This window comes from Chiloscyllium plagiosum, chromosome 6 (assembly GCF_004010195.1).
Source record: "Chiloscyllium plagiosum isolate BGI_BamShark_2017 chromosome 6, ASM401019v2, whole genome shotgun sequence".
Classification (NCBI taxonomy): Eukaryota; Metazoa; Chordata; class Chondrichthyes; order Orectolobiformes; family Hemiscylliidae; genus Chiloscyllium; species Chiloscyllium plagiosum.
The window spans coordinates 30,704,402-30,732,315 of NC_057715.1; the positions used below are offsets into that span (position 1 = coordinate 30,704,402).

The window sequence follows — 27,914 nt, forward strand, 5'->3', positions numbered from 1 at the left end:
TGTGTAATAAACTGTTCTGTTAATAAAGAAATTGAAACAAAAGAAGTTTCAGGCTAGGATTCATTCTAGATTTGACTTGTCCAGTAGTACCATTAACTGGGATCATAAGAATGTCCCACAGGGATAAATCAAAAAAACATATAGGAACACAAATGGACCATTCAGCCCCTCAAACCTGGCCTGCCTTATAGCAAGATAGTGACTGATTTGCACCAGACTCAATTCCTCCGTTGTGTCAGCTCTTTGTAGCCCTTAGCAACCTGATATTTCAAATTTTTTCTACATCCTTTGCAAATACTTTCAGTGATCTAGCCTCAAAAGTTCTCTGGTATAGAGAATTCCAGACATTCCCAACCATCAGGGAGAAGAAATTCCTTTTCATCTCAGTTCTAAATGAGTGTCCCCTTATCCTGTAACTATGTCCTTTAGTTAAAGATTTCCCCTTTCATGGAAAAATCTCTCAACATCTCCCCTTTCAAGTCACCCTCAAAATCATGTCTTCCAGTTATATCACCCCTCAATCTTCTAAACTCCGATGAATAAAGGCTCAACTTGTTTAGTTATTCTTGTTAAGTCAACCCCTTCATCCCAAAAATCAGCCTGGTGAAACTCTTTAGAACTGCTTTTAATGTCAATGAATCCATGTTTTAAATATGGGGACCAGAATTATACACAGTACTCCAGGTATAGCCTCATCAATGACATTCCTGTTTTAAACTCCAACTCCCTAGTAAGAAAAGCCACATTTTTATTTGCTTTCTTATTGACTTCCTGCACCTGCATGCTAGCATTTTATGCACAAGTTACTCAGATCCGTTTATGCTGCACTTTCTTTGAGAGTCTCTCTCCAATTCAATAATAGTCTGTCCTTTGATTCTTCCTACCAAAGTGCATGGCCTCATACTCCCCCAAATTATGTTCCATCTGACAATTTTTGTCTACTCATCCAGTCTATCAATATCATCTTGCAGATTCCTGTGTTGTCAATGCAACATGGCCTCCCTCCTGTTTTTGTATCATCAGCAAATTTGGATGCATTAAACTAGGCCCCTGTTTCAGGTCATTAACATGAATAATTGAGGCCCGAATACCCAACCTTGTGGCATTCTACCAGCAAATTATTTCCAACCTTTTCAACTGAACCCTGTCTTGTGTGTTAATCAATCCATGCTAATGCATTACCCTTATACCACAAGCTCCTATCCTATGCAATAATCTTTTATCTGGCACCTAATCAAATACCATCTGAAAATCCATACATACTATATATACACGAGCTCCCCCTGTCAATTTTGCTTGTTATTATCCTCAAAGAACGCTGGAAAAGTTTTCAAACATTATTCCACATGGTTAACCACTTAGTAAAGTTAGATCACATGTGATTCAGGGACAGCTTGCCAATTGGATACAAAATTGACTTAAAGATAGGAGACAGAGGGTGTTAGTAGTAGATTGATTTTCGGACTGGAGGCTTGTGACCAGTGGCAGTTTGCAGGGCTTTGTGCTGGGACCACTTTTGTTTGTTCATTTATATGAACGATTTGGATGAGAATTTAGGAAGCATGGTTATTAAGTTTATGGATTACACCAAAGTTGGTGGTATAATTAACAGTGAAGGTGGTTATCTAAGATAACAAAGAGATCTTGGATAATTGGGCCAAAGGGTTGAGGAATGGCAGATGAAGTTTAATTTGGATTAATATGCGGTACTGCACTTTGGTAAAAACAAACAAGGGCAGGATTTTTACAAGAAATGGTAGGATCTTGGGGAGTGTTGCCGAACAGAGACACCTAGGAGTTCAGGTACATATTTCTTTGGAAGTTGCATCACAGGTGGACAGGGTAGTTTAGAAGGCATTTAGCATGCTTGGTTTCATTGCTCAGATGATTGAGTAGAGGAATTGGAATATAAGTTGAGGTTATACAGGACATTGGTGAAGCCACTTTTGGATAATATGTACAGTTCTGGTCAGTTCCCTATAAGAAGGATATTATTAAATTGTACAGGGTTCAGAAAAAAATTACCAGAATGTTACCAGGACTGGAGGGTTTATGTTATAAGGATAGGTTGGATAATCTGTGACTTTTTTCACTGGAGGTTGAGTGGTGACTTTATAGAGGTTTGTAAAATCAAGAAGGACATTCATAAGGTGATGAGCAAAGGCCTTTTCCCGAGGGTGAAGGACTTCAAAACTTCGGGGCTTACTTTTATTATGACAGGGGAACGGTTAAAAAGGGACCTGACGGCATGTTTTTTCACACAGACGGTAGTTAGTGTGTGGAACGAACTGCCGGGAGTAGGAGCCACATCCAGGCATCCCAGAGAGCTCATCTCAGGAAATTCCAGAGATAGTCTTGCCTTCAATATCCAGCCTATCTGTAGCTCTCTCAGCTCTGTGAAAGTTCAAGGTGAGGAAGATGCACCTTCCTCTGAGCAAGATTCATCCAGAATGCCTACATCTTCTAGACACAAATGTCCCTGGGTCAAACACTCCAAGGCCAACACTCCCCACTACTAAGCAGGCTTCCTCCACCTCAGCAAAAGACCCAGGGCTGCTCCTAGTTTTTTTTAAATTTCACAAATATATATTATCTTTATATACATACATAGTCACTAAAGTAGTTCAGTTCTATACAGTAGCATATGAAGGAACAAGCAAACATTGGGGTTTGACTCTGACCAACAAACAAACCAAAGGCCTTTCTTACTTGTACAAGACTATATTTACATCATCGAGGAACTGGGGGAGGGGAGTTGCGGGGGTAGTTTGATAACTGAATGGACTCCCATTATACTTTGGATGATGGTCTTCACCTACCGTGCTTTGGTGGCAGCTGCCCTAAGCTTCAGCGGGTCCCTCAGCACTAGACCTTGGAATGTGCCAGTCTGCAACATTCAGTCAGGGTCAACCCCTAGTTCTGGAAAACCAACCGGTTTCAGGCAGACCAAAGAGCATCCTTTCACCGAGTTGATGGCCCTCCGGGCACAGTTGATGTTTGTCCCGGGTAACAGCCCATAGAGCGCAGAGTCCTCCATCACGGAGCTCCTCAGGCTGAATCTTGACAAAAACAACTACATCTTTCTCCAGACTTCCTTTGCTTAAACGCGATGTGTGACAGTTTCACTGCCCCCCTCACTGCAGCCCACTTCAAGAGCAGTGTGTGGTGGTGCAGACAGACTGGGTGTACATGAAGGATCTCACAGGTAATGCCCTTCTCACCACTAGCCAAGCGATGTCTTGGTGCTTATTGGAAAGTTCTGGGGTTGAGGTATTCTGCGAAATGACTTTGACAGTTCTGCTCCGGAAGCAACATGACAGGATTCATGACCCTTTTCCAATAGCATCTCGAGGATGCTATGCATTGACTACTTTCTGATGGACTTGTATTCAAAAGGTATTTCACTTTGCAGATTTCTCAACGAAGGACAGGTGATATGGAACAGTCCTACTACTTGGAGCAGTCCACGGCAATGAGGCCAGTCCGATCCTTCACCACATGGGGACAGATAGAACCTCAGCACGTTGTGACAGAAAAGGGGAAGGAAACTTTCTGAGTGCATATTGGTGGTGCAGGTGAAACTGCACTGTAAATACACCATCACATTGGGAATAATGTAATGCCCAAAAAAAAGAACTGTGTCACATGTTAACTATACCAAAATTGTAAATCCAATTGAAGTTCCTTATTTGTAAGAATCCCTGACATGAGTATAAAGGATAAATTACAAGGAGTCTTGAAGAGAGTTGATGAAGAATTGCAGATTGGACAGAATATGCAAATGTGTGTGTTTGTGCGGAAGTAATATTTTACGATTGGTTACAGGCAAGGACACAAAAACTCGAATAAGCTTCAATGGAAGGAAAAGCTCAGGTCACCTGTAGAATGTTAGGAGAAGTATTTTAAGTAGGAGAAGAACTTGCATGCCAGAAAATGTTAACTCTCTCAAAACCTTAAATCGACATGAATAAGTATTCACCCCTCACTCCATTCCCCCCCACAGACTTGAGCAATCCCTCAATTGTTCATGACTTTTTAAAAACAAAATAATTTGCATGTTTTTCAAGATTGTAATGGTCAGAGCTGAGAAATGGAATACAGTTTCCATCCTGAGCATGTGGAATCAGCAGCAAATGTTTCCAGCCATTCCCATTTCCTGAACCCATCACTTTGAGTCGTCTGTGAATGATTTTGCATGGAATTAGGATCACTTTGTGCTGTGGAAACCAGATTAAGTAACTGTGTGGATTTGCACTCAAATGCATTTGATACACATCCCAATATTTTATAAGCGTTGTTGATTACCACTTCAAATTGACTTGATAATTGTAATGCTGAAAATGTGTTGCTGGAAAAGTGCAGCAGGTCGGGCAGCATCCAAGGAACAGGAGAATCGACGTTTCGGGCATAAGCCCTTCTTCAGGAATGACAGAAGGGCTTATGCCCGAAACATCGATTCTCCTGTTCCTTGGATGCTGCCCGATCTGCTGCGCTTTTCCAGCAACCCATTTTCAGCTCTGATCTCCAGCATCTGCAGTCCTCACGTTCTCCTCCTTGATAATTGTAATGTATGGCTCATAGTCAGATCCCACCTCCTCTCTTTCAGATGCTTTGTTAATGAATACTTACCTGTTATGTATCTGTGATCAATTCTTCCTGTTCTCATCACAAGACCATTTCCACAGTCTGGCAGAGTAGGTGAGCACTTTACACACAGGGAATGACCAATTAATGTAATAGATTTGATGCCAGCTTCTTTCTGCCTTCCAGTGTTGCAGTTTTCTCAATGAGTGTGTTTGATGTGCTTTTCTTTTTCTTCAAAAGCTTCCATGATCCCAGCTTTAGAACACAAAATTATTTTGTTGTATATCTAGAACAATGACATTTGTGATTGGCTTGTTCTTTTCTCTTTTCCATTGCATGTTTAACCTAACAAAGGCTGTTTCCATTGCATGTTTAACCTAACAAAAGCTGAAGGTATCTCTCAAGCAGTATTATTAAACAAGCTATGACACCAAGACGCATAAAGAGATATTAGGTCAGGTAAGCTAGTTTTGAAGGAGTTTCTTAAAAGTTGAAAGTGAAGTAGTGAGGTGGAGAGCTTTTGGGAGGGCATTCCAGAGAATGGACCCTAGGCAACTGAAAGTCCTGCCATGAATCGTTAAACTACAAATGGTTGAACAAGTGGGGACAGAAAAGAGGCTAGAATTAGAGGGGCACAGATGTTATTGTCGGTTATGGAGCTGGAAGAAATTTCGGAGGTTGGAGGTGTAAGACTGTGGAGGGATTGGAAACCAGGAGAATTATTTTAAATACATTGCTTGGCTTAGACTTAATGAAGGTCATAGAAAGCAAGAGTGAGAGGGGAATGGGACTTATTGCAAGTGAAAACATGGGCAACACAGTTTGGATGACTCAGGTTTACAGAGGCAAGGGAAAGAGTCATGTATATAAGAAGTTAAAACCAGCCTTTGGCTGTCTGTTATGATATACCTGGTTATTGCAGCATGCTGTCTGAGACACTGGTCTCCAGAGTTTCAGCACTTTTATTAATATGCAATTTTCAAAGAAGACAAACTCTGTACCGTTATTTTATTCACATCTTGTGAAATGCTGCCTGAATGAGGTGGAGTCAGGTGAAAGCAGGGATGCCAGGGTAGTCAGCAAATTCAACATTTCAATAGGACAAACCACTGTCGTCTGCAACTCAGAGCTAGCATGACCAGTGGTTGGCAAGATCACGGATACTCTCAATGATTATGCTTTTGGCTCATTCCTTGTTAGAGCGACAATAACATGCACTGTATGGATCTAAGCAAATAAATAACGTTTAATCGGCATGGCCAGCTCTTTTAATTCCTTTACAACGGAATATCATGTTTATGTAGGTGAGTGTGACAAATCCTTCAATTATTGTCTACAGTACATGTTCACTATGTGCCTGCTGAGAAGTGGCATTCACTTAAGAGAGTAGTGCAGTAATTTGAAGGTTTGGCATGGGTGCCCGCGTGAACAGTAAGCATGGGAGAGATTACATACTACACATTGCAACATGTACAATATTCTTAGTGCTGATTGCTATCTGCTTAACTGTTTGGCAGATGTTCCACAGTCACTTTTGCCCTCAGAATCAATTTTGTCCCTTCTTATTTTGTTGTTTTGCTTTTTAACTATTGTTCTTCAACACATGCCCAACCTTTTTGAGGGCTGAAAAGACCTATATCAGTTTTCAGATTTTGAAAAGGCTCCAATATTTTTATCCTCTGTCTATGATCAGATACATTTATGCATCTCTAACTTTGTGTTAAAGCTATTTAAAACCTGCATGCTCTGCAATGGTGACACCCAGCCCCTTTCACCTTTGTGACATTCCATAAGCAATCAAACCCAAGTAAGTTATTAAAATGAGTTAACCTGTCAAGTCTAACTCGCTGTTTCTATTCCAGAGTTGTCACACACTTGCTGGACCAGTTGCCCCTGAACTAGTGAATTAGCTTTCATATCTTCACCCTCTACTTCAAAATTTAATTTATCCATACTTACTTGAATAACAACTTCCCATATATACAGCAGTTACACAACTCGATTTAATGATCATTAGAAATATTCTACATGAAAACAAAGCCTTTAATATTGACTTTCACCCTATAATGTCTCTTACTGAGCATCTCCAGTTCACTACTTATTCACAGAACTTCAGTATCTTGGCGCACTGCCCATTACACTATTAAGATTTACTGATTTGTTCATTTTTAGTCATAGAAACATTTGTTTTTGTAATATTCTTGGTGCATTTGGTTTAATTTTATTTTGGTACTTGATACTTAAGATGTTTAATATGGCTGTGGCAACTTGGAAGAATTGGTGGTAAACCAGATTAAACTTTAGTACTAGAGAAGGCCTTATCAAAACACAAATCCACACAGTCCACCTAGAAGGGATAGCACTGACCTGAAGCTCGCAAGAAGCTGTTTCCTGCTGTTGGTCCAAGACAATACTCCACATGGAGGTAATGACTTGTAGTGTTGTCTGGAGCCGAGTGCTGAAGTGACAGGTCTATACTTCATGTTTCATTAACAAGCCAGCCTGACTGGTTAATCACTGACATTGCCTTGGAGAACTGAAGGCCTGCTGGGACCGGGTATTGGGTTACTACGCCTGTCAAAGAGGGTTGACTTAATTCAGTGCCTGAGAAGGAGGTCTACAAATGGACGCTGTCTTTTAGTTGTGAATTCTAGCTCCATCGTCGGCAGGCAGTTAATTTAGGTTTGACTTGAAACAAGTTTCACTGGGCTTGCTGGTGGCAGGCATGATGTTAACAATCTTTAAAAGTTATTGGTACTTACGAATCAGACTGTTGAAGAGAACCATGTCATTGTAAGTCCTCAAATTGGTCACATTAAAATCTGGAGATTTGCTTCCATCTACAAAAAATTACTGTGATTATCCACTGACTTTTTTTTTAAATGATGCTAGCCAATAAATGCTTCATTTTAAAGTATAAAAGTGGTAATAATATTCAGATCAAGTCACAAAACATCAGAAACAAAAAGGTGAGTTTTATTTGAGAGGCAAGGCTTGTAAATTTGATGCTACCTAATATCGAAGGATTACACCTAAACCCAGTTGATTACAGCACTTCTAATTTTCAAAAATGGATTAATCTTATTTAATCTTCTTTGTTGACATATTAGACAAGTTAAAATACAAGAGCATTAGTACAATAGGTAACTTCCTTTTATTATATATGTAAATCTTTGTACAATATCATGCTTTAGTGGCAAGACAATATGAAACTGCAGTGTATGATTTACAGGTCCTGCTGCTACAACACGTGTTGTCGATGTAAGTTTGCTGTACCGCGATTGCCAAATTGGGGACACTGTTTCTATAGCGCTAACTTTTAAAACATGTGTTGGCTGTTACGCGATTACATCGCCAACACTAAGCGCTGTGCGATTTTTCTTTAATGTGGAGTTGCACCGTCACGTTATAGAAAAACTACTTGTATATGGTACACCTTCACCTTTTATTTTCTCCTTCCAGAACACAAGATTTGAGGGAGAGGGGCAAACTTCTGAATAATTCCAGGGAAAAATATTTATTGTTAATATCACCCTCCTTGGTCAAAGCACCCTGACCTGCACTCAGTATATGTCACTGGCACACCTTTTGGGATAAACCGACGTAATGCAATTTCTAAGGAGTTCACCAAATTCTGAGTGTGCAATTTCCTTTCTCCTCCTATTATGGAGAGCTGATATTTGAAAGGAGCCACTGCTGTGTGCGCCTTTCCAACTGGCACCACACTGTTTTGTTTCCCAACTGGGTCAGCACAGTGGAACCCGATACCTACTGTTAATCTTGTGCAGGCCATTATAGAAATTTTAGATCCACTTATGCGCGGTGATGAATCACTTCAATGTTTGGCAAATATTGAATAACATCATTTTGCTAACATGGTAGTGTGACCTGCAGGTTGCAGCTGGTTGTACGTGGGTTTTACTCTCCAGGGTCCGCCTTGCCCATTCCTCTTCGCAATCAAAGCACAGTTGGTTACTGTCTGTCACAATCACGGCAAAGACATTTCCGAACTGGTAATTACCGAGTGGATCCAGTTCTGACGGCTGTTGCAGCTGCCAGTCAGTGGTGCACTCCAGGCCACTTGCTGAGAACAGTGTGTCTCCAGTATGCTAATTTATCTCACTTAACCTGTAAGAACTGAATCTTTGTGCAAGTTCCCTACAGGGGCCATGCAATAACAATTTTCATTGCTGTGTTAGAAATGTCCAGCCCATGTGAGGGTTTGAAGTCCTTATTGGTTCAGCATAAGAATTTACGGATTTTATATGCACACTTTATCTTAGTTTGCAAAATATAAGGATCTACATTCTTGTGCAGTTATGGATTACATATTTACCTCTAATCTATCACATTTACATTGGCATTCACATCTTACATACAGAGCTTTACTTGTTCTCGCAGTGCTTTGCTCGTCATTTTATTTGTCAAATTTTCCCATTATAAATTTCCACACATATTTATAATAGAAACTGTTCATGTTAAAGTCTCATACTGTCGTTGCTGCATCCTCTGTCAAGGAAAGCCTTTTGTTCAAGTCTCCCAGTTACTCCACCTCTGCTGGAGAGAAACCCATGTTGTAGACAGTACTATTGTTTCCAACTTCCCAAATGATCATATGTTTTGAAATAAAATTACAAAACAATCGCATGAGGAGATAGCGGTGTACTGGCAATGTTATTGGACGAACAATCCAGTGGCCCATGCTAATGCTCCGGGAACATAAATTCAAGTCCTACCACGGTAAATGGAGTTTAATTTCAGTCAATAAATTGAAGGCTGCTCTCAGTAATGGCAACCATATTACTGCTGGTGTGGGTGGAAATGAGAATGCTGTTTTGTGAATCCAACTAGTCAAAAGATGGTGGTCCTCTTTCTCCCCATCACTGACACAATGACCCCATCAACACTCTCCCTATGATCCTCCCTTTGCTCCGGTCCTCGCTGTCTCTCTCCCAGCCCCACTCTCCCTCTCTCCTCACTGTCTTCCCTTTCTCCCCATGAAGTCGACTCTCCACTTGTCCTACCTCTCGCTGACGAACTCTATTTCAATGGGTCATTTCTTTGCTGTGCATGCGTGGTTCTGGGTTTGTGCACACATGCAGCTGCATGCAGCACTGGGCATCAGCTGACATTGGCTTTCTGTCCCTGTGGAACATACTGCCCCACCTTCGATAGCAGTCAGCCAATCATGGACCAGCAGCTGTCCAATGTTTGGGCCAGATGCTTACAGATCAGGACTTAAGGATATCTTTGGTCATCTTCCCCGGTGCCAAACTGGCAGGCCCCTGGTGAGGGGACTTGTCGGGTGGAATTGGGCTAATACTTGAAAATCCATGGTGATGACGCAACCTCGGGCAGTGCCCTTGATGCGCTCAGGAGCTCCCTTAAGAAGATAGTCCCCCCGTCTGCCTCCAGTCAATATAGTGAAACCTGCCAGGTTGGCCACTTGGAGTGATCTCCTCCCACCAACAGTTAAACCCTTGCTGCAGAATGAGGCCTTCAAGTGGGAATTAATTGCTCATAAGGGCCAGCATCAGCCCACTGGCAGAACGGTCACTTCATGCTGTTGGCAGAGTTGTGATGGGGCGAGGGATGGTTAACGGGTTAGCTAGATTTAGCAAGCACACCTGCCTTCAGACTTAGAGTCATAGAGATGTACAGCATGGAAACAGACCCTTCGGTCCAACCCGTCCATGCCAACCAGATATCCCAACCCAAACTAGTCCCACCTGCCAGCACCCTGCCCATATCGCTCCAAACCCTTCCTATTCATATACCCATCCAAATGTCTCTTAAATGTTGCAATTGTGCCAGCCTCCACCATATCCTCTGGCAGCTCATTCCATACATGTACCACACTCAGCATGAAAAGGTTGCCTCTTAGGTCTCTTTTATATCTTTCCCCTCTCATCCTAAACCTATGCCCTCTAGTTCTGGACTCCCCAACCCCAGAGAAAAGAATTTGTCTATTTATCCTATCCATGCCCCTCATAATTTTGTAAACCTCTATAAGGTCACCCCTCAGCTTCCGACGCTCCAGGGAAAACAGCCTCAGCCTGTTCAGCCTCTCCCTGTAGCTCAGATCCTTCAACCCTGGCAACATCCTTGTAAGTCTTTTCTGAACCCTTTCTAATTTCACAACATCTTTCCGATAGGAAGGAGACCAGAATTGCATGCAATATTCCAACAGTAGTCTAACCAATGTACTGAACAGCCGCAACATGACCTTCCAACTCCTGTACTCAATACTCTGACCAATTAAGGAAAGCACACCAAACACCTTCTTCACTATCCTATCTACCTGCGACTCCACTTTCAAGGAGCTATGAACCTGCACTCCAAGGTCTCTTTGTTCAGCAACACTCCCTAGGACCTTACCATTAAGTGTATAAGTCCTGCTAAGATTTGCTTTCCAAAAATGCAGCACCTCGCATTTATCTGAATTAAACTCCATCTGCCACATCTCAGCCCATTGGCCTATCTGGTCAAGATCCTGTTGTAATCTGAGGTAACCCTCCTCGCTGTCCACTACACCTCCAATTTTGGTGTCATCTGCAAAATTACTAACTTTACCTCTTATGCTCGCATCCAAATCATTTATGTAAATGTCAAAAAGTAGAGGGCTCAGCACCGATCCTTGTGGCACTCCACTGGTCACAGGCCTCCAGTCTGAAAAACAACCCTCCACCACCACCCTCTGTCTTCTATCTTTGAGCCAGTTCTGTATCCAAATGGCTAGTTCTCCCTGTATTCTGTGAGATCTAACCTTGCTAATCAGTCTCCTATGGGGAACCTTGTTGAATGCCTTACTGAAGTCCATATAGATCACATCTACTGCTCTGCCCTCATCAATCTTCTTTGTTACTTCTTCAAAAAACTCAATCAAGTTTGTGAGACATGATTTCCCACGCACAAAGCCATGTTGACTATCCCGAATCAGTCCTTGCCTTTCCAAATAAGTGTACATCCTGTCCCTCAGGATTCCCTCCAACAACTTGTCCACCACTGAGGTCAGGCTCACTGGTCTATAGTTCCCTGGCTTGCAGACTGGGTAAACATAAAATCTAACCCATAGAGTCATTATTTTAGATTAGATTAGATTAGATTAGATTAGATTACTTACAGAATGGAAACAGGCCCTTCGGCCCAACAAGTCCACACCGACCCGCCGAAGCGCAACCCCTACATTTACCCCTTCTTACCTAACACTACGGGCAATTTAGCATGGCCAATTCACCTGACCTGCACATCTTTTGGACTGTGGGAGGAAACCGGAGCACCCGGAGGAAACCCACGCAGACACGGGGAGAATGTGCAAACTCAACACAGTCAATCACCTGAGTTGGGAATTGAACCCGGGTCTCTGGCGCTGTGAGGCAGCAGTGCTAACCACTGTGCCACCGTGCCGCCCATTATGGCACAGAGGAAGGCCATTTGGCCCATTAGATCCTTGATGCCTGTCTCTCACTTACTTATGCTATACACAGAACCCTGCAAATTCATTCCCCTTAAATGTGTTGTCACTTCTTTTTGAAATCACTGATTGACTCTCCTCCCACCTCCCTATAGACGGTGGTCCATGGCCACTTTCTCTCAGTCTCTCCTGTACCTCTGGCCCAAAAACTTAAAAAAGTGACACTTGACCTGGTTTCATCAGCTAATGAAAACAACTTTTCTTTACCTACCTTATCTAAACCTTCAATAATCTTGCACACCTCTCTATCATATTGAACCTCAGTCTCCTTTGCTCCCAGGATAACAATCCCAGCTTCCCTAACCTAACCATCTGTCAAAACTCCCTCTGCCCTGGAACCAGCCTTTGCGATCTTGGTTTTCGAAAATCAGTATTTTCCTTCAGCCATACTCAGTAAGTGAGCATATTGATTTAATTTCACCAAAATGTGCATCACAGCTGTGATCCATTTAAATTTCCCACACCCACGTCCATAGCAACCCTTCCATTAAACCTTTACCTATGCTCCCGTGAAAAATGAGACAAATGTAATTGGGCTTGTAAGAAAGAATCCACCCAAAGACCTAACCAATTTTTACAGGGCTGTATAATCTCTGCAATGTACCTGTTTAAAAGAATTTTAAATAGAGTGGAGACCTACACACTTTATTGTTGGACCTAAATTTAATCAGAATATTAAAAATGAGTCATGCGTGATGACTTGTGACAAGACAAATTTTGACTGTATCCAATTAAAAGTACACAGTTGTGTCACTTACCTTCTTCTTACAACACTTCTGTCACCTGAGAGCTGTAGAAGTATTTTCTGTTATTTTCATATGACGCTGATGAATGTCAGATAGTTTGGATTGATTTTCAGAGTGAAAAGCTTGAATGCTGCAAAGGAAGAAAAAATGCCTGTGAATTCTAATGAGAGTTTCCACTTCAAATCTTTAACCTATTTCTGTCTCTAATTCTGGCAGACTTTGTATTTCCTGTGATGGTTTTTCCAAGTTTACTTCCTAACAGTTAAATCAGTGTTTACAAGCTGGGAATGAATATTTCACATGTTGAACAGAACATGTGAGTTCTTTGAGATAAGTCTTTTTTGGCTATACTTTAAATTCTCCGATCAGCCTTCCTAGTAATAAAAACAATAAGTCATTATGGATCACTTGGATGATTCTACTTAGGTTTTAAACTTTGTGTTATATTTAAGTGTAAATATTTGTTTCCGTTTACATCAGGGTGTTGTAGTAAGTTAGTGGTATAAAAAGTGCACTGTGCAATCATCTTCTGTTGTGTTATATGAAAACTAAATGAAACGTTGTAGCTAGTAAAGGTGCCTGTTCTTTAACAGATAACAATACAACTTGGTGGAAAGATTAACATGGTGATCTCTACACAGATATAATAGAAATTGGAGGAGGAAGGAAATCCTGAAGGTGATCTGTGACCTAGCAATCAGTTGTCATGTCTATGTACCAAAACCCTGGATCACCTCGAGACATATCGAATTCTGAATTCCAACATGTGTCTTTTCAAAAAAGGAGTACGGGAGCCAAAAAAAAAAACTGACAATGAATGTACATTCAGTGGTTGTCAGAGGAAAGAGAGGGAGGCCATGGAATGTCATACCTGATAAGATGCCAAGGAAGCTTCAAAAGAGTGGAATTAAAAGGGAGAAACGTGCTACTAACTGAACAGTAATCCCCTAAGAGTTTTCTCAGACTGCAAACATTATGAGCAAAATGATAACAATCTGTTTGGGAAATAAGCTTGTGTTCTCCCTTTTCATGAATACAGAAGAACAATGGTTAAAAGCTAATTCAATCCTGATCTGTACCTGCTATGGAAGAAGTGAGCTGAGCTGCTCATGTGCACTAACTCGGGTGAGAGTGCTGGTGTGCTGTGCAAGTCATAGTTAAAGAACTATCCACGATTCATCCTTGCATTGTAGGCAAAGGACTCTATAATTCTGAGTGCGAGAAGCCAGCTAACAAAGAAACAGGACAAAAGAATTTCAGTTAATCTACCAAGCCAAGAATCTCAAAATCGGCTGCTTAACTATCAATGTTCCACATTACACTCTTCAGGAAGAGCCCAGATGCTGGCCAATATATCTTTTTAACTTTAATTCTTTTTGAACTAATTTCTAATCTGTGTTTTTGTGGATATCATTATTACTTCTTCACACATTTAATAATTAATAAATGCACCCTTTCATTAACTCAAGAGTGCCTGGTTAAATTGTCTTTTAAAACATAAATTCATTTGGTGTGGGAGAAAATCAAACAGTAGAGAGGGATCTATTGTGATTTGACCTTGTTTTGATCTAGTGGGGGATGGGTGAGGAAAGAAGTGGAGCCAGTTTATCCCTCCTCAGCCTGGAGCTTAATGATTTGGGGTTCCCCAACTTCAATAACTTGGGGAACCTCATCATTATTACAGGTTTGAAGTCAGCTTAATTCTTTACCATCTTCTTTGGGAATAACAGGCATCAAGAATTAACACTTTTTTTTGTTAAGAAATCTAGATGAAGAGAAAAGTTCCACTATAAGAAGATATCATTAAGAGAAGGCAAGGAGACCAGACAAATCAAAAAAAAAATTGTTCTTAGGTGGTCTGAAGTTAGGTCGAAAACTTTATAAAGGTACAGACTGAAGCAAAAAAATGAGGCAGAGAAGTATTCCATAGCTTAGAGATAGATTAGAAATCTGCTTTGCAGTGCAGAAATCATACACTTGTTCTGTGAATATAGAATGGGTGCAACAAAGGTCAATTTCTGGAATGACATTTTGGAAAGGAGCCAAGAAGTTAAGTTTACATTAATGATGAAGTCTATTGCTTTATTGCAAGGAGTAAGGATCCTCCTTCCCAGATCCACTGCATTCCTGAGGTCAGATGCTAGCCAGGCATTAACTCCTCTCTGATCTCCTGGTCTCTTCACCACCCACCCCTAGAGCTTAACTGAAGGTTGCTGCTGGTAGGCAGGAGACCTAAAATGGAACTTTTCAATATGGGCAAGCTGTCTCTAAAGGTTGGGCAGATTGTAGCATTTTGCCTGCAATATTAAAACAAAGCACCAGCAGCAATTTCAGGTGGCTCTTGAGCTGCTCACTTCTGGTACTACCCTCAGTTCATGGCCAACAGCAAGCGAATCCCCTCGTAAATCCTGATTTCAGCAGATGAGGAATGCAGAGCATGGTGTACAGGGTGAGTTCTTGCTTCAGATGAACAAGAGGAAAGTTCAGGAGGGCAATGACCATAGCAATATCAATAAAATAGGCAAAGACAAGAAAAATTACAACACAGTGAAAGGTTGGAGGTTAGAGCTGATCTCCTATCAAATAACAACCAAACTGAGCTATAAAAGCAAGGTACATCAGAAAAGGGCAAAAGTAGAGTATAAGGGTATCAAATATCCTTCAACAAATCTGATAACTTTTACGAAGTTGGAGTTACCTATTAGCAAAAATACATTCACACACATTACCAAGAAATGTACGTGCATTAATACTTAGTAAGTCTACAGCACAGCATCTGTATTGTCATGGCAAGGTTTGTACGATACTGTGGGAAAATGATAGCATTCCACATCCCTGCTATAGTAATAACATTGTTCGCATCCACATAGTTCTAGTAATGTCCAGGAAAACAAAGAAAACTGTGCGAAAGCTCAGCAACAACAGGCAGGACTAAACTGAACAATTTCAAGGAAAAGCAGAAAATAATGTAGGTAGCAATCACTTTGATTCTAATACTCACTGCAATTCACTAGCAGTTATTGTCATAAATTATAGTACCAAATTTTCATAACATTTGGATGAAAACACAAATTGAATGACAGCTGTGTGCTTCTTATCCTCAAGATCATACAGTATTGCAGAAAAGCAAAAATAACAATTAGCACTTGCAGTTTTCTTTAGATCTAGATGCCAGTTATTGCTGGAAACAACTATTCTGCTCATTGTGCTTTCTTTGATTTTGTATCCTTCGTGTAGGAGAATCTTAAATTATAGTGCAGACTGGTTTAATACTCTCAAACTCTATTCACATGAAAATTATTGCTTTTAAATTTGCTTGCAGGTCTCATCAAATTACACAATTATAGATCTGAATGCTAGTTAATAGTTGTGTCTTGAAGTGTCAAATATTTAAAATATTTCTTTTGACATCAAAACCAATTGCAGTAAAAAGTCTCACAACTTGTATTCAATTCCAAATCTTTCTGGGCGGATGTTTCCATGTTTAAAGTGGCTGCAGTCCATAATCAACTGTTTCTTGTTTCAAAGTTCATAATTATACTTGGTTATAGATCAACAACCACATTCCATTTGAACTCTCTTTTCAAAATATTCAGGGATAATTTTTATTTTAACAGAGGGATTTGGTGAAGCAAAGAGTCAGGAACAATGTCTTTTTATCTCTACCTTTGAATTTGATTGCAGAAAACTCTCCTTTGTCTGTCAGATACAGAGGCCAGACACAAAAACATTTGAGGTTACCTCAATTCGTTTCTGAATAGCTGTGAATCCAAAGCTATCCAGAATTCTGTATTGTTTAGTAAACTTATAAAAATAATTGGGAATAATAAAGTGACAAATAAGGAGAGAAAAACCCCTGCGCAGGGTCATAGAATTTCTGCAATATGGCAAGTGGCCATTTGGCCCATTGAGTTTGCACTATTCCTACCCTATTCCTTTAACATCTCATTTCCAAAGGCTAGTCCATCTAGCCTGCACACTACAGGGCAATTTAACGTGGCCAATCCATCTAACCTGCACATCTTTGGACAAGGTCAGAAATCACATAACACCAGGTTATAGTACAGTAGATTTATATGAAATCACAAGCTTTCTGAGCATTGCTCTTTGTCAGGTGAAGTCTTTGGACAGTGCGAGGAAACCAGAGCTCCCAGACTCCTCAGAGACAGTCACACAAGACTGGAATGGAATTCATGTTTCTGCACTGTGAAGCAGCAATGCTAACCATTGAGCCTCTGTGCTGGTCCCACTCTCCCAACCCAATTCCCATGAAACAATAGACGCTATGCCTTGACTTGAAACACAATTGGTTCCCTTTCCTTGGATGCGCGCTTTCTTCCCTTCCATTTTGTCACCAACAGTCCCTTCTTGTCAGCAGCTATCTTTGACAACTGTTGCCCCACCTCTAACATTTCTTCCATCTCCAAAGTCCTTGAACACTTTGTTGCCTAACCCATTAATAGTGAAGGACTACCAATATTATTGGTATTCAGGATATCATGTGACTTGGAGGAGAACTTGTCTGTAGTGGTGTTCCCTTATGTCTAATGCCCTTGGCCTTCAAGGTGGTAGAGGTCATAGGTCCAGTGTGTCCTGTTAAAGGAGCCTTGATAAGTTGCGGAGGGTATCCTATAGATTGTACACACTGCTGCTACTGTGCATTTGTGGTGAAGGGAGTGAATGTTTAGTTATTGAATGGATAGGGTGACTACTGAATGCGTAAGGTGGAGTGTCAATCAAATGTACTACTTTGCCCTGGATGATGTTAATCTTATTGTAAGACCATACAAAATAGTAACAGGAGTAGGCCATTCAGTCCCTCGAGTCTACTCTGCCATTTAATAGGATCAATGCTGATTGCTCTATCCAGTACCCTTTGATTCCCCTACTGGATCAAGAATCTATTTCAGTATTAAATATTCACAAGGATTCTGATTCTACAGCTCTCTGTGGCAAGGAATTTCAAAGACTGAAAGAAGAAATTCCTCCTCATCTCAGTCTTAAATTGGTGCCCTTTAATTCTGGGACGGTCCCTTCTGGATCCATGAGGTGAGAGAGGAAAGATATAAAAGAGACAACTTTCGTTGTCTAAGGGACAACTTTTTCACACAGAGGGTGTTACGTGTGTGGAATGGGCTGCCAGGTGGAGGCTAATACAATTGCAACATTTAAAATGCATCTGGATGGGTATATGAATAGGAAGGGTTTGGAGGGATACGGACTGGGTGCTGGCAGGTGGGACTAGATTGGGTTTGGATGTCTGGTCGGCATGGATGAGTTGGACCAAAGGGTCTGTTTCCATGCTGTACATCTCTATGACTCTATTTACCTTATCAAGACCCTTAAGAATCCTATATGTTTCAACAAGCTTACGTCTCAGTCTTTCAAATTCCAATGAATAGAGTCCCAACCTGTTTAATCTTTGCACATAAGATTATCCCGCCATACTGAGGATCTTTCCAATGAAGCTTCTCTGAACTGCCTCCAATTAAATAATATCTTTTCTCAAATAAGGGGACCAAACTGCCCACATTACTTTAGATGTGACCCCACCACACCTTGTACAATTGCAGCAAGACTTCCTACTCTTATACTCTAATGCCCCACCCACTTAAAATAAAATAAAAACCAACATTCCATTAGCCTTCTTGATTACCTGCTGCATCGGTGTGCTGACTTTCTCTGTCCCCTTGTGTTGTAAATTGCTACAGTTCTTTTTCATACTGTTCTTTTGTTTACCCTTCTATCTCCACATTTTTTCACCTTGTACCCTATTTGAGAACTTTTTGCCCACTTATTTAGTCAATCAATATCCCTCTGCGAACTATCACACCCAAAATCATTTGTAACCTCAATATCACAGGCTTTCATTCCTACTAACTCCCAGCATTCAGCTATTGAGCTTGGAGCAAAGTCAGGAGCCAAATGGTTTTGTCAGAAACCGAATTGAGTATTAATGAGCAGGCTATCCTTGAGTATATGCCATTGATAACACTTTCAAAACCACTTTGAGAGATTCCTAATTGGGCAGTGATTGCCAGAATTGTTCTGTCTTGCATGGACAAGATAAACCTGGAAAATGTTTCATTTTGTCACCAATATTGTAGTTATAGTGTACTGATGTAGCTGATGGCAAAAATCCATACCTTATCACTACTTGTGGTAAGATCATCCCTGCTTCTTGTTGACAGTCTGCACGTTCAATGACCATTCATGTATGAGGTGTAATCCGTAAAACCAGAAGCCATTGTTTTTGGACTGCTCAGTGGAGATACTGACCGGGGGCGGGCGGGGGGGGGGGGGGGGGGGCCGAAAGGTCTGGGATTAGAGATTTCATGACCTGATGCTTAGGACATCACAGTTGTATGAGGTAGCCTGCTGGTCTTTTCCTGTTTGGCAATCACATAGAAACCCTGAGAATAAACTAAATTACTACCTGGAAGAAGAGAGAGTCAAAATTGACTGTGAAATGAAACAGAGGAAAAGATTTTTTTTATATGTTGCTTTCCATTTGAGGAAAAAGATGTTAAAGGGTGTTGAATATTGGTCTAGAGGTCATATTCACCCTTGTTCTGTAGTATTCTGTATCTTGGCATTTATTCAATGCAGAGGCTGCTCTCAAAAAAGATTAAAAAGACACAGATATCATTGCTCACTGTAGCTAACAATTAAACAAAGATAATTCAACTTCATCCAGAATTTAAACTTTCTTTATATTGAGACATCTTATATGCTCCAAAGGACAATAAGGAACACATGCATCTTCAGAACCAGTGAAAAGAAACTGTGCCTTTGCATGTATATAGCATGTGCATTCATTTGATACACACACACAATAACTGTAAAAGTGCAGGTGCAATGGGAATAACTGAGTTAATTATAAAGGAGGATTAAGCAGATATACACTGTGTCGGTTGACATGTTGTGATCTCTGATCTATTCTGGGTTGAAACTCCAGCTATATTTGAGTTTGCTTAATTCCACGACAGATTGGAAGTGTAGAATTTGACAAGTTTTCACTGGCAACCAAAACTGATTTTCGAAGCTGCTATCTGCACTCTGAGTTTTACCTAGCAAGATAAAGAAAGAAGATTTCATTGCATATTTTCCAAGGTCCTACTCTGAGTGGGTGATAAAGACCCAAAGTGTCATATTCTTTCCTTTCCAAATTTCCCATAGATCATTATTGGATTGATTTTCCCCCTGGCATTCCATCAGTCATGACTAACAAAACTGGAATTGTCATTAGGATTGTCAAGTTTAATAACATAGGAAATGGTGTGTGAAATACTTTTATTTAGTTTTGGAGTATATCTTGTTAGAACACAATAAGAAGCATCTTTGAATTAATTCAGATTTTCAGTGCTAGTATGTGCAAGGATATCAGGGAATGCAAATGGCTTAATAATTAGAGCTGAGGGTAATAATAGTGAGAGTTATATAGTATTTCGACAGTTCGTACAATCAGAAAAGTGTTATTAGCCTTTGACAAAGCCTTGCAAATACTGGTGGAAATGTGATAAGTTTACAAAGTCATTAGTCATTAAAGATAACTAGGATTGTTTCTCGGATCAGCCTAGTAGAGGCAGGCAGAGCTGTTACCAAAAGAATAAATTACATAGAAGTCTAGGCTTTACAGCATTTTCATTATTGCATTTTGAGACAGGCAGGCTCAGAAAATGAAATTGTATCATGTCTCACTCCTAACAACAAGCCTCCAAGTAAGGTCAGAAGTGAAAGCTTCAGTCTTAATCTTGGCTCTCCTTACTTTGGTGATTTTACAATGGCAGTAGGCGAGAGGGTGCCTAGTTTGTGTGTTTTGTTTAAATCAGGAACCTTCCAGGATTGTTGGAGGCCTGACCTCAGGACAGGAGAAAACTCAGGGACTTGGTATAGCTTGTGTTTCACCTAATGCTGGACAGAGCAGTTTCCAAGGTGATTTTAGGAAAATGTGAGAGAAAGCTAATTACTAGTGTTGATCTATCATATATTTCATTTTTGTCTGTTACATCTTGCAAGATGTAATAAGTCTTTGGCTTTTCATCTCAGTTTATTATGAATAAAAACAAAACTAACAGAGAAAGGCATTTGTGTGCAAGTACAAATGTAGAATAAAGATGTTCCACACATTAAAACATATCCATTCAACACTCATGGTCCAAGGTGTAGGATTCTATGATTCATTGGATAGAGTACTATCTGATGTTAACTTTCTTGAATTTAGTGACCACTTGTAGAGTATATCAGTGTTTTTGAAGAAGTTATGCTGCCCATGATGATTTTGCACACTTATACTCTAAAATAATGAACATGTTTTAACATTGTGATTAATATTGCAGGATAACAATAAATATTTCGATTCTGCTTTCCTCACAATGCATATATCACTAAGGGCAAAAAATAGACAGCAAATACAAACATTCGAAGTCTTGCTTCAGGCACCAATTTCAGCTTCTGCATCATACATACCTGATTTTGACATGAATTTCAAATGGACACATTGTCAGAATCACAAAACAATAAAATGTTGCATGCATATGTAGCCTGACTCTTTACTTGCAATCACTGGCATATTATTGCTGAGATGATAAGGAGCTAACATTTATTAACAGTAAGGATTACTAATTACAGTTTTCATTTAATTAATACTTTGATAAAGCTTTAATGCTTTCCTATTTGTTTTTAGATTGACTGGTTTCACAGTACACAATAATAGTGACTACAATTCCATCTTCCTCCTTCTCTGAGATTACTCTTTGGGCTATGTTTGCTAACATATCCTATCTCTTCCCGATACATTCTTTCCCAAGTGGCTACAGAGGTTGTTCATATCCGGCAAGCCCAAAAACTCCATGGTGACTGCATGAACAATTGCAATGATGTGACAGAAAATCATAAAAAGGCTATTTGCTTTGGGGCGGATATTGAGGGACTTCTGATATGTGACTACACAGGTAAGTGTGTGCAAACATCCCTTCCAGGTACGCAGACAAGGAAAGCTTAAAATGTGCATAGTTACTTATCAGCATTGTTTACTTACACATATGGGTGGATGATAGGTATTGGACTGAAACTAATTCTTTTTCCATTCAGTGAAAGTATATACAAAACCAAACAATTTGGATTCAGAAACAGAAACTTTGTTTTGCATTATATGGTGCATTTTATTCTTAATGATTTTTTTTGATAATGCTTGTAATAATTAAAGAACATGAAAATATGATTTATGGAGCAATCAGATATTAATTCACAACTCATGATCCAATAATAATCTAATCTAATAACTCACCTTTATCATGAATTACTTAGCTAGTCAGATCCAGACGTTGTGCTTTACCCAAGTTGTAGACTCATAGTCATACAGCATGGAAACAGACATTTCACTCCAACAAGTTCATGCCAACCATATCCTCAAACTAAACTAGTCTCATTTGCCTGCATTTGGCCCAAAGTTTTCCTATTTATGTACTTTCCAAATGTTTTTTAAATGTTGTAACTGTACCTGCATTCCACCACTTCCTCTGGCAGTTCATTCCACACATGAACCACTCTCAGTCTAAAACATTTGCACCTCCTGTCCTTTTTAAAAATTTCTCATTTTTATTCACACGCTGAATGTAGGCATCTCTGGCCAGGCCAGCATTTACTGCCCATCCCTAATTGCCCAGAGGGTGTTAAGAATCAATCACATTGGGTCCAGAATCACATGTAGGCCAGACCAGGTAAAGATGACAGTTTGCTTGCCTAAAGGACATTACTTAATCAGAAGGGGTTTTCCAACACTTGATATTGGGTTCATGGTCATCATTTGACCCTTAATTCTTGATTCTTTATTGAATCCTGCCATGCAGGATTTGAACTCAGAAATTAGCTGAGATTCTGGATTAATTGTCTAGCAATAATACCACTAGATCATTACCTTCCCTAAAAATATACCCCCGCGTTTGAATTCTTGCAGTCTAGGAAAAAGACCCTTGATATTCACCTTCTCTCTGTCCCTCATGATTTTATAAATGTTGATAAGGTCACCCCTCAACCTCCTACCCTCCAGTGAAAAAAGTCCCAGCTCAGGGTTGAAGGATTTGAGCTATAGGGAGAGGCTGAACAGGCTGGGGCTGTTTTCCCTGGACCGTCGGAGGCTGAGGAGTGACCTTATAGAGGTTTACAAAATTATGAGAGGCATGGATAGGATAAATAGACAAAGTCTTTTCCCTGGGGTTGGGGAGTCCAGAACTAGAGGGCATAGGTTTAGGGTGAGAGGGGAAAGATATAAAAGAGACCTAAGGGGCAACGTTTTCACACAGAGGGTGGTACGTATATGGAATGAGCTGCCAAAGGAAGTGGTGGAGGCTGGTACAATTGCAACATTTAAAAGGCATTTGGATGGGTATATGAATAGGAAGGGTTTGGAGGGATATGGGCTGGATGCTGGCAGGTGGGACTAGATTGGGTTGGGATATCTGGTCGGCATGGACGGGTTGGACTGAAGGGTCCATTTCAATGCTGTACATCTCTATGACTCTATGACTCTATCCAGGCTTTTTTTTTAAATCAAACCCTCTATTCCTGGCAACATCCTGGTAACTCTTTTCTGAATCCCCTCCAATTTGATAATATCCTTCCTACTGCACACAGTACTCCAGAAGAAGCCCCACTAACATCCTGTACAATCTCAACATGACATCCCACCTCCTAAAAAGTATTGTGGAGTTGGATATTTTAATACCACACTGTCTTAAAACAATGTGGGTAAAGATGTATTATAAAATACATTTTATGAAATACATATGTTGTACAACATTATGTTCACTTAGCTATATCTTCAATTAAATGAGACAGAACACAGCACACTCTCAACTATTCTTCATGAGATTGTTTTTATAACACACATATGTATTTTGGTTTTTGACCATAGTGAATTGTGTATCTCGTGTATAAGATCGTGAGAGACATGGATAGAGTGAACTAATTCTGTCTTTTTCCCAGGGTTGGGGAATTAAGGATGAGAGGGCATCAGTTTAAGGTTAGAGGAGAAAGGATAAAAGAGAACCTGAGGTGGAACTATTTTACACAGAGGTTGGTATGCCTTTGGAATGAGCTGCCAGCAGAAGTGGTTGAGGCAGGTACATTAACAACAGGTAAAAGGCATTTGGACAAATACATGGATAGAAAGGTTTAGAAGGATATGGGCCAAGTGCAGGGAAATGGGGTTAGCGTAGATGGACATTTTGGTCGGCATGGACCAGTTTGGACTCTATGATTCTATGTCTCTATTTCATAGCAGTGCTAAACCACCAGAGACCCCAATAAATATACAGACTACCATGAGTACATCAGAAAAGATAAATATACACCTCCATTTTATTGGACTGACAGAAAGTAGATGTAGAGCAACCACAGAGTCCCTCTGAAGTAAAAATGCAATCTCACATACACTGCAGCATTCAGGCATTTGATTCACTTGACTGCCAGTATTAGATGGACACACAACAACATTTTTTTCAAAGAATATAAATGCATTCTACTGCCCCACACCCCCATCCCAAAGAATAGTATCCTTCAATGATGGAACACATACAAGTGGCCTTCCAATAAAGTTGTCAAAAATTAGATACACACATACCATGTAAGACTGTAGTTGTATCCTAGATCAGTTTATATATGTGTGTATGTGGAAAAAAACTGGATTAACAAAACATTCAGCATATTTAAAGGTTTTCTAAAAAGAAATGGTCTTTATTTAATGATAATCTTTGCCCCTCCTCATCTGAAAACATTGATTGTGTTCATGCTCAATTTCTTGGGATCGAGGTAACTTCTGCTACCTCACACAAGTGACAATAAAATACTCTACTGGCAAACCATTCAACTGTAGGTATACTCAGCTCTGCCCAATCAATTCTCAAATCTGTACTTTCTAGTAGAAGGTCCTAGGGAGTGTTGCAAGAGACCTTGGAGTGCAGGTTCATAGCTCCTTGAAAGTGGAGTCGTAGGTAGATAGGATAGTGAAGGCGGCGTTTGGTATGCTTTCCTTTATTGGTCAGAGCATTGAGTATAGGAGGTGGGAGGTCATGTTGCGGCTGTACAGGACGTTGGTTAGGGCACTTTGGAATATTGTATGCAGTTCTGATCTCTGCCTATAGGAAGGATGTTGTGAAACTTGAAAGGGTTTAGAAAAGATTTACAAGGATGTTGCCAGGGTTGGAAGATTTGAGCTATAGGGAGAGGCTGAACAGGCTGGGGCTGTTTTCCCTGGAGCGTCGGAGGCTGAGGAGTGACCTTATGGAGATTTACAAAATTATGAGGGGCATGGATAGGGTAAATAGACAAAGTCTTTTCCCTGGGGTGGTGGAGTTGAGAACTAGAGGGCATAGGTTTAGCGTGAGAGGGGAAAGATATAAAAGGGGCCTCAAGGGCAATGTTTTACATGCAGAGGATGGTGCATGCATGGAATAAGCTGCCAGAGGATGTGGTGAAGGCTAGTACAATTGCAACATTTAAAAGGCATATGGATGGGTATACGAATAGGAAGGGTTTAGAGGGATATGGACCAAGTGCTGGCAAATGGGACTAGATTGGGTTGAGATATCTGGTTGGTACGGACGAGTTGGACCGAAGGGTCTTTTTCCATGCTGTACATCTCTACGACTCTATGACTCTAAAAACTACGGACAATTTCTTGTTGCCTTCACTAGCCCATGGTTGCTGAAGGCATTATTAATATTGCAGCTACAATCCTAGCTGAGTTGGTGACTTAGAACAAGCTTTAATTTGAAACTGGCACTCACAGGTGTATATGACACAGTTAAAAGCTATTTGCATATAGACTTCTCTTCTGATAATTATTTCCATTGAATTCAGTCAGAACACAAATTGGGATAGAAATGTACAGCAGGATGCCAATTTGCTTTCACTATTTTGCAAGATCATGCACAAAGTCAAAATTATCTCCTTTGTGTCCCTGTAGCAATTTGTTTAAAGAGACAGTTTCATTTCAAAATTAAATATATTTGCACAGTCATTCAAGGTAATCTCATTTACTACTTTTAGGCTCCAATTTTATTTCAGTACTCAGCCCTGTTGCACTTTCTCAATGGGATTGCTGTTCAGCATGGCTACGGTGCTTTTTGATTCAGGCTTCTTAGAAAAGTTATTTCTTCTTCAAAATGAGGAGTGCCAACTAATAACTTTTAATTAATGAAATTGTTTTACTTTTATGGGATATCAGCGAAATAGTTATTTCTGAGAGCTTTAAACAGTCAGGTGTGTTTTAGTTTGTCGCCATCTGACAGAAGAACTAATTTGTGTCAATTTTGAAAGACCATTTGCAGTTATTGAAAATCTAAATAGAGAGTGCATTCTTTTTCTGCTTGCTGATTAAGAAACCATTTATTCTGGTCTTATCTCAGCCAGTTATAAAGGCAAATAGCAGGTTGCCCATTTTTTTACACATGACAGGCAGAGGGTCATTCGGAACACTTGCTTTTCTGTTTGTCAATGAAGGTAGACAATTCAGGACTTATTAAAGCCAGTGACGTTTGCAGACTGCAAAACAATGCTTTTTTTTTGTAAAAGAATAAATTCCTTAAACCAGATTATTACCTGTTCAGCTTTGCAAACAATCTCAAAATGTTTTTCTTCGAATTAACCAGATCATTTTTGTTAGGGAAATAATAATCAGTCATTCCATGCCAGCAGACTTTCAGGTATTAGGTAATTATCAACTTGCTAGCGGCATTTGAATGCTGAATGTAACTTCCAGTCTCGCTTGGGAGTGGCTCTGCTAGCAAAAGAACATACCAGGAACATGTATTAACCTCAAACCACATTTTGTATGGAGCTAGATTGAAGCCTAGTCAGGATTTAAGTATCAACGTATTTAAGCCATGTGGGAATTCCAGTGAATGACTGGTACATATATCAGGATTCATTTATCCGTACACTTATATTTATGCTTATTTAGAAGAATACTGTCTTTAAAGTTTGTATATTTTTTGAAAAATGCAGTTTTGCACAGGTGCAAAAAAAAAGTCAACTGTAACAAAAGGTTTACTTATTGAGAGACAGGCACTAAAGACAGACATTAAAGATAGACAAGCCAGTCTGTACAATGGCATGTCTCACAACTTACTTTCAACTGACTAATGAAACGCATCATTCCTTTTGCATCAAGCCGGAATGCTCCCTTTACATTTGAGAAAAGCAGGAGGTTGCACTCAAGTCTCATACTCCAAGGAGGAAGGAAAATCATCTGTTTTTCTGGACAGTTCACCTGGCAAGTGTTTGAATGAGGAAGTCTTTTAGGTTTTGCATAGAAGAGCTCAAGACAGGCTGGCTGTAGAGATCAGTTCAGTTTGTGAGAAGTTCTCTGGAAAGCAAGGTAATGGCAAAAGGGCCGCTAAAGGGGTAGAGCATGTGATTTTTTTTCTAATAAATAAAACGGTAAATTGAGTAAAATAAGCGACATTTGCATACAACCGTAAATCTTTATATTTAATTCTCGCCTGTAAGTGAAGATAACTTAATAATTCATGTTTGGCTGCAGTTCACTAAAATGTTTCTCAATTTGACTATTCAAAGATTGGAGAATTACGTGTCAGGACAACATCCAGTTCAGATCACAAGGGGCTCCTATTGCTTTACCTACAGGTTCCCATTATTGTATAATTAGATACTTGGAAGTTTATGCACGCATAGCATAACAAGCTTAGACAATTTAGGGGTCAACAACACCTGAGAGGATATCTGAGAATTTTTCTATAGCCTTCGGGCTGGTGCTGTCAACAGTTACGTCTGGTTCTTCATAGCATGTGCCTGGTGTTTCCTGAAACATATCCCTCACTTGTTTGCACACTGACTTGGAGACAAGGGCTTTTGGCAGCATATGAGAATATGTTTGTCACAGTCTGATTGTCTCTCTTGCTGTGACAAGCTATGAAACAGCATCTGCATACATAACCTCTCTGATTACTTTCTCTGTGACTTTAGAGAAGTCTGGAAGAGATTCTCCAAATGGAACTTAACTTAATGCATGCAGACAAGTCTTTGGTGCCCTCCTTAAACATTGTAGCAAATGAGAGATCGAAGTGTTGGGAAGCCAGGATGAATCC

General features: G+C 40.1%; 1 long non-coding RNA gene across 3 annotated transcripts in view; it reads right to left on the reverse strand.

Annotated features, from left to right (window-relative positions):
* Window positions 1-7,784: 7,784 nt before the first annotated feature.
* LOC122551121 overlaps window positions 7,785-27,914 on the reverse strand; it is a 38,734-nt gene continuing 18,604 nt past the window's right edge. For 2 of the 3 annotated variants that reach the window (XR_006312012.1, XR_006312013.1), the window contains exons 2-3: window positions 12,817-12,934; window positions 7,785-9,138 (exon numbers count right to left, since the gene is read on the reverse strand). This is a non-coding gene — a long non-coding RNA (uncharacterized LOC122551121). Of the gene's footprint in view, window positions 9,139-12,816; window positions 12,935-13,883; window positions 14,022-27,914 lie in introns of those variants that run through there. The other variant, XR_006312014.1, reaches the window with a different exon arrangement.